The sequence below is a fragment of the Protopterus annectens genome, chromosome 11.part0, assembly GCF_019279795.1.
Source record: "Protopterus annectens isolate FY-2018-M chromosome 11.part0, PAN1.0, whole genome shotgun sequence".
NCBI classification, from domain to species: Eukaryota; Metazoa; Chordata; order Ceratodontiformes; family Protopteridae; genus Protopterus; species Protopterus annectens.
This window is the reverse complement of record NC_056745.1, coordinates 77,385,025-77,399,794: the sequence shown is the minus strand read 5'-3', so window position 1 is coordinate 77,399,794 and position 14,770 is coordinate 77,385,025.

Sequence of the window (14,770 nt, the reverse complement as noted above, 5' to 3'; positions counted from 1 at the left end):
AGATCTAGAAGGACAGTGGATACAATTTTTCCTGAGTCCCGAGCATGATTTACTATGTCTAAAATTGAGAGGAGAGTGGTTATTGTACTATGGCTGGGGCAGAAGCCATGTTGAGTAGGGGTAAGGAGGTGGTTACTGATGAGGAAGGGCATAAGTTGGTGGTGGATGCATTTTTCTAGAGTTTTTGATATTGGGGAGAGAATGACTATTGGACGGAAATTAGAAATGTTATTGTTTTTGCCTCCTTTGCGAAGAGGTAGGATATAGGCAGCACACCACAATTTGGGGACATAAGATTCATGGATGGATTGGTTAATGAGAATGCTAATGGGGATGGCATGTGAAGAGGTAGGATATAGGCAGCACACCACAATTTGCGGACGTAAGATTCATGAATGGATCTGTTAATGAGAATGCTAATGGGGATGGCAATGTGAAGAGGTAGGATATAGGCAGCACGCCACAATTTGGGGACGTAAGATTCATGAATGGATCGGTTAATGAGAATGCTAATGGGGATGACATGTGAAGAGGTAGGATATAGGCAGCACGCCACAGTTTGGGGACATAAGATTCATGAATGGATCAGTTAATGAGAATGCTAATGGGGATGGCAATGGCATTTGCAGCAAGCTTTAGAAAGTGTGAGGGGATATTGTCAGGGGCATTGGAGCAAGGCTTGAGTTTGGTGAGAAGCTTTAGAAAGTGTGAGGGGATATTGTCAGGGGCATTGGAGCAAGGCTTGAGTTTGGTGCAAGCTTTAGAAAGAGTGAGGGGATATTGTCAGGGGCATTGGAGCAAGGCTTGAGTTTAGTGAGAAGCTTTAGAAAGAGTGAGGGGATATTGTCAGGGGCATTGGAGCAAGGCATGAGTTTGGTGCAAGCTTTAGAAAGAGTGAGGGGATATTGTCAGGGGCATTGGAGCAAGGCTTGAGTTTGGTGAGAAGCTTTAGAAAGTGTGAGGGGATATTGTCAGGGGCATTGGAGCAAGGCTTGAGTTTGGTGCAAGCTTTAGAAAGAGTGAGGGGATATTGTCAGGGGCATTGGAGCAAGGCTTGAGTTTAGTGAGACGCTTTAGAAAGAGTGAGGGGATATTGTCAGGGGCATTTGGAGCAAGGCATGAGTTTGGTGCAAGCTTTAGAAAGTGTGAGGGGATATTGTCAGAGGCACTGGAGCAAGGCTTGAGTTTGGTGCAAGCTTTAGAAAGAGTGAGGGGATATTGTCAGGGGCATTGGAGCAAGGCTTGAGTTTGGTGAGAAGCTTTAGAAAGTGTGAGGGGATATTGTCAGGGGCATTGGAGCAAGGCTTGAGTTTGGTGCAAGCTTTAGAAAGTGTGAGGGGATATTGTCAGGGCATTGGAGCAAGGCTTGAGTTTGGTGCAAGCTTTAGAAAGTGTGAGGGGATATTGTCAGGGGCATTGGAGCAAGGCTTGAGTTTAGTGAGAAGCTTTAGAAAGAGTGAGGGGATATTGTCAGGGGCATTGGAGCAAGGCATGAGTTTGGTGCAAGCTTTAGAAAGTGTGAGGGGATATTGTCAGGGGCATTGGAGCAAGGCTTGAGTTTGGTGCAAGCTTTAGAAAGTGTGAGGGGATATTGTCAGGGGCATTGGAGCAAGGCTTGAGTTTGGTGCAAGCTTTAGAAAGAGTGAGGGGATATTGTCAGGGGCACTGGAGCAAGGCTTGAGTTTAGTGAGAAGCTTTAGAAAGAGTGAGGGGATATTGTCAGGGGCATTGGAGCAAGGCTTGAGCTTGGTGCAAGCTTTAGAAAGAGTGAGGGGATATTGGCAGGGGCACTGGAGCAAGGCTTGAGTTTAGTGAGAAGCTTTATAAAGTGTGAGGGGATATTGTCAGGGGCATTGGAGCAAGGCTTGAGTTTAGTGAGAAGCTTTAGAAAGTGTGAGGGGATATTGTCAGGGGCAAGGCTTGAGCTTAGTGAGAAGCTTTAGAAAGTGTGAGGGGATATTGTCAGGGGCACTGGAGCAAGGCTTGAGTTTAGTGAGAAGCTTTATAAAGTGTGAGGGGATATTGTCAGGGGCATTGGAGCAAGGCTTGAGTTTAGTGAGAAGCTTTAGAAAGTGTGAGGGGATATTGTCAGGGGCACTGGGGCAAGGCTTTAGTTTAGTGAGAAGCTTTAGAAAGTGTGAGGGGATATTGTCAGGGGCACTGGAGCAAGGCTTGAGTTTAGTGAGAAGCTTTAGAAAGTGTGAGGGGATATTGTCAGGGGCACTGGGGCTAGGCTTGAGTTTAGTGAGAAGCTTTAGAAAGTGTGAGGGGATATTGTCAGGGGCACTGGGGCAAGGCTTGAGTTTAGTGAGAAGCTTTAGAAAGTGTGAGGGGATATTGTCAGGGGCATTGGAGCAAGGCTTGAGTTTGGTGAGAAGCTTTAGAAAGTGTGAGGGGATGTTGTCAGGGGCATTGGAGCATGACTTGAGTTTGGTGCAAGCTTTAGAAAGTGTGAGGGGATATTGTCAGGGGCATTGTAGCAAGGCTTGAGTTTATTGAGGAGCTTTAGAAAGTGTGAAGGGATATTGTCAGGGGCATTGGAGCAAGGCTTGAGTTTGGTGCAAGCTTTAGAATGTGTGTGGGGATATTGTCAGGGGCACTGGAGCAAGGCTTGAGTTTGGTGCAAGCTTTAGAAAGTGTGAGGGGATATTGTCATGGGCATAGGAGCAAGGCTTGAGTTTAGTGAGAAGCTTTTTTATGTGAGAGATAGAGATAGGTTTTAGATGGAAAATAGGGGAGGGTGGGAGAGGGAGATTGAGTGGTGGAAGGGAATGTAGGGTTGAGTAGAGGGGAGAAGATATTATTGGGGAAGGTCTTAGTGAGTTCAGCTATGGAGTTGGTAAAGAAGGAGTTGAATTAGGTGGCAATTTCTATGTCTGTTAAGTTATTATCTGGACAGGGATTGTTTTTATTACCTGGGTGCAGGAGAGAGTTTATGGAGTTCCAGAATTGTTTAGGGTTTTTTGAATGGGTAGAGTGTAGTTTAATGTAGTATGATTTTTTTGTCTTTTGTAATAAGCATCTTGGTTAGGTTACGGAGGGTGTCAGGGAGTTTATTCTGATTGTAACATTTCCAAGTCTTGTCTCTTTGTTGCATAAGAGATTTAGTATCTTTAGTTAGCCATTGGGCAGAGTAAGGTTTTATACATTTGGTTCTAGGAGGTGCTTGGTCATTTAGAATGTCTAGGAAGGTAGTATTAAAGGAATGTACGGCTTCATCTAGGGGAAGAGATTTAAGATTGTCCCAGTTGGTTTGTTTAAGTGTTTCTGAGAATATAGAAGGGTTGACGTTTTTGAGATTACGAGTATAGGTAAATTGGTGTTGATGAGGGGAGGAGTGTGTAGCTCAGAGAATGGAAGCTGGGAGATGGTCACTCAAGGTGTCTGGTAGGAAAACAGAGTGAGATATCTTATGTGGGTGGGAGGCTAAAATCCAGTCCAGGGTGGACCCTGGGGGGTTGATTTTATTAGGTCTGGTAATGCCATCTATTAGTTGAGTGAAGTTGCGTAGATTAATAGATAATTAATTTTGTTCCAATCTATATTCACATCTCCTAATATGTATGTCTCTAGTTTAATATTAGTTGAGGACCATAGTAGAATGTTTTCAAGTGTAGGGATATTATTTCCAGGTGGAATGTAGATGCTCATAATGCAAATACTTTTGTAGTTATTCAATTTGAGTATCCCTATGACTATTTCAGCATTGCAAAATTGAGGAATGGGGTTTTGGTAAGGACTGAGGTTAAGCAGGCTCTTATAGATTAATGCTACTCCTCCTCCTTTTTTGACTTGGCGGTCGCATCTGAGTGCTTGAAAGCCAGGGGGAAGGATCTCGGAGTCAGTGATGTGGGGCTTTAGCCATGTCTTTGAGAGTGATACTATGTCTGGAAGAGGATGGTTAAGCCAGGCATGGAAGAGAGTTATTTTATTTTTTAAACTCTGGATATTGATTGTAGCTAGCTTAAGGAATTTATGGTTGGAGGTATAGGGTGAGGTAGGGGAAGAAAGGTTAGTAGTAGTCTGAGGACCAGGGTTAGGGTGTATGTCTCCTGCTAGGAAAAGCAGGACAGAGGAAGAAGAGAACAGGATCTTTGAATTACTTATAGTAGCTTGTGGAAAGAATATTTTTCCTTTGGGAATATGGAGCTTAATAGAGCAGGGTAGCAGTTTGAGTTTGAAATAGTGAAATGGGCTTGGTTGAATTAGGCAGGGGGATATCGTGTGAAAGTGGGATGAGAAGGGGTGGAGCTGGAGGAGGATATTGTAGGTGGGGGAATAAAAGGGGTAGGAAGTTTGTAAGAGGAATAAGAAGTGGTCGAGAAAGCAGTTAGTAGGAGAAGAGCAGTTATAGAGTGGATGAAGAGAGTTTGTGGAAGTGGTGATTTTATATAAGTTGTATAACTTGTTAAGTAAGTGACCACTGTACATATTGTATCTTAACTGCTTATCTTGGAGCTTTTCTCCCCGGGTCTCCCCTGAAAATGGACATGAATCCAGTTGGACTATCCCAGTCAACAAATGTATAATAAATAAATAAATAAATAAATGGGGTGAAATAGCCAAGTAATGGGACATAGGAATGGCTGCAGGAGGGAGGCCCTATTCGACCATGATTTTGTGATGGGGAAGGGTGGTAAACTCAAAGACAGTCCCGGCTGAACTATACCTTTCAACTGTCCAGATTTTCACAGAATGAATAGATTTTTGCTTTTTATGTTTGGTTTGTTCCTCATAAAATTTGTGGTTTACTGGCAAATCATTTAGGAATGAAGTCACTAAATAATGACAGACATTGAGTTTCAGACTTCATACCCTTCAGAAAAATGCATGCTAAAGCAAGACCTGTTATTCTATCAAATGTCTAAGTTTATACAACAACAATTTTTAGTACTGTCTGTATGTTCCCCCAATATATTTGGTCTTGTCCAGATTTCCTGCATTAAGAGGTTGAGAGGTACGCGCAAATAAATTGCTTTATAGAATTAGGTATATCCAAACTTCTCAACTGTCCCTGACTTTGGCTCAAAATGTTGCTCTCCCCCTAATAATCCTTCCACAAAATGGCAATTTTGGAAGAAAATGTGGAGGGTTTACAATTAAGAAATAATTGTAATGATCAAAGTTATAGATTGCTTTTATTTCAGAAATGCATGTAGATTCTCTTATTTTGTCTGCTGCTCAATTTAACAGTACTAATATTAAAAAGTGTCCCTTCTTTGACAGGTTCCCAGCTGTACTGTGTGGATATTTTATATTTTTGCATCACATGTTTGGTCCGTTTTACATAAAATTGTGGTTTTCTGGCAAATTACTGCCAACTCATTAAAGATTGAAGTTAGAAAATAATGACAGACATTTGAGTTTCAGATTTCATGCACTTCAGAAAATTCATACTAATGCAAGAACTAATATTCTATTATCTTTCTAAGTTTCTAAGAGCAATATTTAAAGTTGTCCTTATCTTTGGGTCTTTGTTCTACTTCTTTTTATGGCTTTTTCCCAGATTTATTGCTCTGAGGTTAAGAGGTAGGACAGATGTGTCAGGGCCATCACTGTCAGCCAGAGACATTTCAAATTGTAACATGCTTGTTGCAACCCACTCCCCCATGTAGTGCCTCTGGATGTGTCCAAGCAAGGCAAGGAGAAGTTATGCAGTGTAAGTGTGCAGAGTATTCCCCCATCCAAGGTAGACACAAGTACTACAGTGGCTTTTCATCTTTCCTTGATTTTCCAGAATGTTCTGGTTTTCTGCTATATTTTTATACTGTTGATTTATGCTTTTGATTATTCAGAAAAATGCATGTTGTTGCACTGCCTGTTACTCTGTGTTTAAGTAGCAATGCTTTAATGACCATCAGGTAAGCTTGTCGATGATTGTAAGATGCAAGTAAGCTTTAATAAGCATACTGTTAAAGAATTACCAACATTGAAATCCTTTTTGTTGTTGCCATGCACAGAATATTTACATAACTAGATAATGTATAAGCCTTAGGTATTGAAATGCATATGACAGTATTTCTAATAAAGGGCAAGATTACAGTATTTTCAGAAGATCACTACATTTGTTGGAGACTTGCAGTCATCTTTGCATGCTTTACCAGTAAACTAAACAGAATGCCAATCTAGCATGTGTGGCCCCTAACCTGTGCAGTAATCCTTTAAGCGATTTATTTTGAGCTTGTTTCTTGTTTGCTGTTCATTTTTTACTTTGATCATGTTTTCCCCATGAAACAAGTAGATATTTGTTGTCAGGCAGCAGGTCTTTTTTGGAGAAGAAACATTTTTACAAGTGGGGGTATCACAGAGATTGCTACTTTCAGCATGTTACTTGGTACTTTTATAAAGCTGAATATAAATTATAGTTAGAACTGCAGTGCAAGGAGAAGTGGCTTGAGTTGACTGCTGCTTGTTTTTTATACTTGATTTTGACTGACATTCCAGTAATGTATTTAGAAAGTAATTTATTTTTTCATGCCTCACAACCTTTTTGTTTCCATCTAGATATTAAGTAAGCTGTCATGTAGCCAATGCATTGAAATAGTTTTTCTTCTACACTTCATTTTGTCTTGATTGGAATATCATAATGATGGTTTGGCACCTGGGGCAGTGTATTTAAAGTCCCAGTTCTTGTGGTTTTGAGCATAGCCCCACCCCTTTCTAGTTGGGCACACCCCTTCCCATTGGCCTCACCCATTGAACTGTCTCCTGCAGCCCCCCTTTGATTTGAAGTCACTAGCCGCCACTGTAAATGTTTGCTCATACCATGGGTACTGACACGTTTTCTTTATTTTTGTTCCTCTTGTGTTCTCCTTTCTGCTTCAGCAAGATGAATATTGAAATTGTTTTCATTATATAGTATATATAATTTCCAGTTTTGGATACATCTTTTTGATCATTTACACAACACTCATTTCATAATTAGATGTATAACATGCACTTTATCATTTGTTGGCTTTGGCCATGTGGAAGTGCTTTGCCCGCCAGCATTACCTTCTGACTCTCTTTCCCTACACTTCTCTTTCCCTACACTTCTCTTTCCCCGCTACTCTATTTATCTTTGTAGACCCATTACAAACATCGCTCTTTCCTTTCCTTCCTAACTCAGTATTACAAGTCTATCCTGCTCCTCCATAATTTCTTATCCTTTCTTCTTCCTAATAAACCTCATCACTTGCTGTATGTTTTAAATCTGTTAATGTATTAATCTTGCCAGTTTGAAGCTGCACCATTTCCAACCACTTCTCTAATTCCTTCTGTCCTCCTATTTACATCTCTCACTCCTCCAGTCTTTTATTACCTTTATAATTCCTGTCACTGGCTCTACTTTTACGATATCATTCCCCTCCCTTCGTTTTGGTTTTGTCACACCTACTTTTCTCCTCATGCAGAGAAAAAGTCCAGGATCCACCCCCTTCCCATAAACCTTTTGCCATATTTCCAGTGCCTCCTACACTGCCTGACATATTCATGCTGTACCTGCCATTCCCACTACATATGTAATTAATCTATATCACCCATGTCACATGTCCAGCATTTGTCAAATGGCCACTGCCATTCTTTTGTTAACCTCATTGATGTTTGAAACTAGCTATGCAACAATCATTAGTGTATACTTGACCAGAAACACTTTATAATCCCGAAATAATGAAATGTCGAATTTCAGTATCTCGAGACTATAAAGTCGAAATTTGAAAATAGCGAAAGTGCATAATCGCAAATTTGAATATCTCAAATTCACAGTTATGGCTTTATGCTATGTAATGTCTGGGATTGTATGTGGTTCCATGTGGACTGTTTTGTAAGAGTTTTGGGTGGGAGTTTGAGTGTATGTGTGTGTGTGCTGATATGTGTGATGTGTGTGTGAAGGACTGTAGAATGTGTGTGTGTGTTTGCTTTTATTTACTGTTTGTGCAATCTCAGAGTTAGTATATATAAGTAGGAGGGTGTGGGAGGTGCAGGACCCCACATGGGGGGGGTGCAGGGGGACTTGCCCCCCTGCTTATTTGTGTTGTAGGTTTGTGGACATGTGTTGTTTTGTTTGTTTTTGTTGTGGTGTGGGTGTTGTGGTATATGTGTGGTCTGGTGTGTGCTGTATTTTAGGCGTTTTGAATTTCATGGTTTTGGGCTTCGTGGTTTTGCTGTTTCTCCCAGTTAGGGGTCACCACTGCAGATCACCTGTCCTCTCATGATTGGCAGTGGAGTTTTACGTTGTCGAGTTGCCAGCCCAGTGCCCAACCTTCCACAGAAGGCACACACACACACTCACGCCTAGGGCCAATTTGAGTATCCAATCCACCTACAGCATGTCTTTGGGATGTAGGAGGAAACTGGAGCACCCGGAGAAAACCCACACGACCACAGCGAGGACATGCAGACTCCGCACAGAAGGCACCCCAGCCGAAGATCGAACCCTGAGAACCTCTTGCTGTGAGGCGACAATGCTAAGCACTGCACCACTGTGGCCACTCAGTATTTCGAGATTATGAAGTGAATCCACTGGACCACACACTGTTGCGCTCCTTGATTACTCTAGCTCTACAACAATCATTAGTGTATACTGGACCATGCACTGTTACGCTCCTTGCCGACCTCGTAGTTCCTCCCAAAGCTTATCATTCTTCCACAGCTCACCCTCTTCACCCCATCTAAGCCTCAAATTTGTTATTATCTTCCTATAACTCTCCTTCAAACCCTACATTTATGTAAATATGTCCAGGTCTTCCTTCCGGAGATTTATATCATCCCACCCCTCTTTCTCAAATTGTTTTCTCCTTTGCCGGTTTCAGTAAATGTCAGTTGTCCAGAATTTCACAGAATACCCAGATTTTTGCCTTATATTTTGGTCTGTTTCTCATAAAATGTGTGATTTTCTGAAAACTGGAAAAATCTAAATAATGATAGCCATTAGAGTTTCAAATTTCATATCCTTCAGAAAATGTATGCTAATGTAAAGCCTGTTATTCTATCAACTTTCCACATTTATAATAGAAATATTTAAAATATGTAACTGATTTTGGGTCTTTAATCCCTCCCCCCATTATTTTTGACTTTCTCCAGAACTCTTGATCTAAGACATTGAGTGGTATGCAACTTTCTGTATACTTATCTCTCTTTCTCTTGACTAAACACCAATAAGCTAGCCTATGCCTCCTATGCCCCTTCCCTACCCTACTCTATGACTCCCTCTCAAGTGTTCAAATTCCCTAAACTACTTTCTCCCTTCCCACTTTTTAAAAAATATCTGCAACCTTAACTATTATGAATCCGTACTACTGCCATCTCTCCTTCCTACTTTTCCCTCATTTCTCTCAACCCTAAGTATCTTATCAGTAGGTCTCCATTTCTACCCCCTCTATTGTCTTTCCAATATACTTTTTCACCTCATCCCAAATCTTCTTTTGTATTCTACTAAACACTTGTAACTCAGCCTGCTCAGTGTCATCTCTTAGTATTATTGTTGTATCACAGTCACAGCTGTAACATACCTTGGTAGGTCCATCAAAAGCAATCCTTCCTTTCTCGTTAATTGTGCTAGCGATCCTACACCTTTTCCTTTCCAAATAAACATATCACACATTTTATGATTTCTCTCATCTCTTTTGCCTTTGGCTACATGTTTCTATTTGCTTCCCTGTATAAATGACATGTGACAAAATTAACATTCTAACCACCTTTAAAATAAACTAGTGAAATAAGGCAGGCGGATCCAAGCAGTAACACACCAGGCTGATAAATCCTCGTTCTTACAGTTCAAATTTCTAATGGCATAGGTATGCTGATAGATGCGATCTTTGAATCTTCTGTCTGTTTTGCCGACATAATATGCTGTACAGCAAGAACAGAACGCTATGTATACTATCGATTTGGTATTACAGGTGATCTTATGAAAAATGTCAAATTTTCTATCTCTAATGGAGAATGAACTGCCATTCTTAATGTAATGACAATAAGTACAGAAGCCGCATGCATAGCAACCTTTGTTTCTGTTCTGCATATCATAACTAGGGTGCTTCTGTAAAAGTTCCTTAAGATTAGGGCCCCTTTTATATACAATTCGTGTTTTTTCTCCTAATTTCTCAGCCATAGATGGGGTACTAGAAATGAAAAATCAATTTTTATTCATGATTTCTTGTATAGAACTGGAGTTGATGTTAAAAGTAGTAATAAAACTACATGGGTATTGCAATGGACAAACCACTTCAACAGAGGTGGCCATCGATTGCCTGGGTGTAAGAAGTTGAATTTCAGATTGGGTCGATGAATCCACTTCGACATTACGGGAACTAGTAAGGATGGGGTTAAAGAACCCAATAGTTTTCTTACATTCCACCTCATGGATCAAGTCATCTATTAACTGGATGGGATATCCACGGTTTGAAAATAGGTTTTTTAGGAATGTACATTCAGCTAGAAAATCTGAATGGTCAGTACTCATTCGAACTGCCCTCACTAGCTGTCCCTTAACTATAGCTCTTTTGAGCTTGTAAGGATGCGCACTAGAAAAGTGCAGAAAAGAATTTACATAGGTTTTCTTCCTGAAAATAACAGATTTTAGTTTACTGGAAATGGGGTCCCTAGTCAACCTGACATCAAGGTAGTCGATGACATCCATGGCAAAATTATGGGTAAATTTGAGAAAAGTGGTGGTCTGATTAAGGAAATGAACGAACTCCGTAGCCCGATCAGATTTACCCTTAAAAAGGATAAACATGTCGTCAAGAAAGCGTGTGTAAAACACGAGCTCATTCCTCCACTCATTGTTGTTTAGGATAAAGTGTTTCTCCCAATAAGCCATAAAAAGGACATAAGGGACAGCTAGTGAGGGCAGTTCGAATGAGTACTGACCATTCAGATTTTCTAGCTGAATGTACATTCCTAAAAAACCTATTTTCAAACCGTGGATATCCCATCCAGTTAATAGATGACTTGAAGTGGATTCATCGACCCAATCTGAAATTCAACTTCTTACACCCAATTAGGAGAAAAACCACGAATTGTATATAAAAGGGGCCCTAATCTTAAGGGACTTTTACAGAAGCACCCTAGTTATGATATGCAGAACAGAAACAAAGGTTGCTATGCATGCGGCTTCTGTACTTATTGTCATTACATTAAGAATGGCAGTTCATTCTCCATTAGAGATAGAAAATTTGACATTTTTCATAAGATCACCTGTAATACCAAATCGATAGTATACATAGCGTTCTGTTCTTGCTGTACAGCATATTATGTCGGCAAAACAGACAGAAGATTCAAAGATCGCATCTATCAGCATACCTATGCCATTAGAAATTTGAACTGTGAGAACGAGGATTTATCAGCCTGGTGTGTTACTGCTTGGATCCGCCTGCCTTATTTCACTAGTCTGTCTCGTTTGGCATGCTTACAACCTTTAAAATAAAAAAATCTTACTTGTCCAACAGTCCAATGACTTTTTTATCCTCTCCTTAACATCCCATAGTATTATTTTTGATATCCTCTATTAACCCATATACTTTCACCCAGAATATGTTTTTTTTCTGACCATGCTAACCCCTCCTCTTATTCCTCCCACATTGAGCACTACTGACTTAGTTTAATGATAATTTAATGTTAATTCATCTTCAAACCCCTTGAAGACCTCAGAACTATTGGTTACTGTTTTATTGTCTTTTCTAATAACATAATACAACTATTTACAAAGTAAGGCATACTAGATCCCCTCTACAATTCATCTTTCTTCCTCAACTTTCTTTTTATCCTCTGGATACAATTGTCAGTCCCAGTCAGAAACAAGCTTATGGGAGAGGACATCTCTGTCATGTCTCCCTTAATAATTTCAGCCTCTTTGACTTTCCTTCATTAACCAGCAACTTATCTCATGACCTTCTGTACAGTTCTGGAGCCTTATTAAACTACTTCCATTTACCTATTACCCACTGCAGCAATCAAACAAAAACTATTATATTTTACTATTAAATTCCTACACTTTCTTCCCCTATATCTCTCTGCCAGTTCTCCAAGTTTGTTTGCATCTTCCAAAGGTTTACAAACATTTTCCCTTTAATAAAATCTACTTGCTCCCCCTATTGATTACTGTAACAAAACTGTTGCATTTCTCCACAATTCTGGACTTTTTTTCTGTATTGAATAGAGAAATAGAACTGTACTTTCTTAGATCTTTCATATCATCCTTCTCCTTGAATAATATCAATACTGCAGTTTCATATATTGACTCAATAAGTTCTCACCTCTCTAATAACTCAACAGACAACCCATTCATCCCCTCTTTCATCTGAAAACCATTCTTTTTCTAGAAGTCCATTGTAAATCCATCTGGGACACTTGCTTCCCCTTCTTCAAATATTTGATAGCTTCTACCATTTCCCTATTCCTATATCCTTATGCAATTCTACCCTTTGAACTTCTGCCACTAGGGTCCCCACCCAGTTACCAAAACCCTTCAAGTACCTTCCTGCTTTCTATACAACACTGCAAACCTACTCTAAACTCCTCCCTAATTTCTCTTGTCCTACTCACCCCCTTCCCATTTCCTGATTTCTGTTATCCATGCATTCTTCCCTGGTCCTTAAATGTCTAACTGATAATCTTAACACAAAGCGTCCCATACGCACAACACAATCCCTCTCCTAACCAACCACATGTTTACATTAGTGTCCTTCCACTCTTTAAACTTAACATTTTATTGCTGCAAATGTTCCTTTTTTACTTACCAATATTTCAGTCTCTCCCGGCATCTGTGCAGTATTTTTCCAACTCTTATATCCTCTCTTATTACTTTGCCTATTACTCACAATCCCAGCCTTTCATGACTCCTTTTTAAAATGCCCCAATTCATAGCTGCCCACCCCCTTTCTTCTGTGCTTTTTTTCAGCATCATTCCCACCATGAACTGCAACCATCTCACTTGGTTTATATCACACTAATGTCCTAGAATCTATTTCATCTTTCTATCACCCTCAGTGTAAGACTCTGTCCAAAATCACCAAATTATGAATATGATTATCCCCGCTTTCTCCCTTCCATACCACCCTCGCAGTTCCCCATGGTCACCCTATTCCCTAGAAAACTATCCAGTTTGCTAGCTTGCCCACTCATGAGTAGAAAAGGGTAAACACCCTTTTTTTCCAATGAGTCCAATGCATCTTTTGACTTTATTTTTTTAACCCTTCTCTTAATGCTGCCTGGCATCTCTTATGATGCTCTTCTCTTAAAAGCAGCCTAAACTGCCTTGGTTCCAGTACATTACTAAAATCTCCCCCTAACAAAATGTATACCTTCATTCCTCAAACTCTTTAATGCTTTTCCCTATTTATTTAACACTCCTCTCTTGTCCTCATTTGGCCACATAAAACACAGCCATAAGTAATCAGCTCCCTACCATCTCCCCACCACCCACCTTACTGATTCTACTTTATTATTTTTCTTTCTCCTCTTTCTAGCATTCCTACCCATCTTTTCTTTCCCTTTATACCTACTTCACTTCATCTTTTTCATTATTCACTCTTTTTACATTAATTTCTGTAGCTCAGTGATATCCACCGTCTCACTGAACAGTCTCCTTATTAATCTTTCTGTTTATCAGATTCCCTATCCCTGCAAGTTACAGATGGCTACACTCTAGCCCCTCCCCCTCTTTCTGCAGCACCAAGCTGGGTCCGCCATACCCTTGAATGGAAATCATGTCTCCATCTGTACCTCACCCTAATTAGGAAGAATGCTTAGCTTTGCTGGCCATCTCTAAAGATGACATGCAGTATTTCAGGTATTGTCACCATAACACTGTCTCGATGACATGCAGTACTTCAGGTGTTGTCACCATAACACTGTCTCGATGACATGCAGTATTTCAGGTGTTGTCACCATAACACTGTCTCGATGACATGCAGTATTTCAGGTGTTGTCACCATAACACTGTCTCAATGACATGCAGTATTTCAGGTATTGTCACCATAACACTGTCTCGATGACATGCAGTATTTCAGGTGTTGTCATCATAACACTGTCTCGATGACATGCAGTATTTCAGGTGTTGTCACCATAACACTGTCTCGATGACATGCAGTATTTCAGGTATTGTCACCATAACACTGTCTCGATGACATGCAGTATTTCAGGTATTGTCACCATAACACTGTCTCGATGACATGCAGTATTTCAGGTATTGTCACCATAACACTGTCTCGATGACATGCAGTATTTCAGGTATTGTCACCATAACACTGTCTCGATGGCATGCAGTATTTCAGGTATTGTCACCATAACACTGTCTCGATGACATGCAATATTTCAGGTGTTGTCACCATAACACTGTCTCGATGACATGCAGTATTTCAGGTGTTGTCACCATAACACTGTCTCGATGACATGCAGTATTTCAGGTGTTGTCACCATAACACTGTCTCGATGACATGCAGTATTTCAGGTGTTGTCACCATAACACTGTCTCGATGACATGCAGTATTTCAGGTATTGTCACCATAACACTGTCTCGATGACATGCAGTATTTCAGGTGTTGTCACCATAACACTGTCTCCATGACATGCAGTATTTCAGGTATTGTCACCATAACACTGTCTCGATGACATGCAGTATTTCAGGTATTGTCACCATAACACTGTCTCGATGACATGCAGTATTTCAGGTATTGTCACCATAACACTGTCTCGATGACATGCAGTATTTCAGGTATTGTCACCATAACACTGTCTCGATGACATGCAGTATTTCAGGTATTGTCACCATAACACTGTCTCTATGACATGC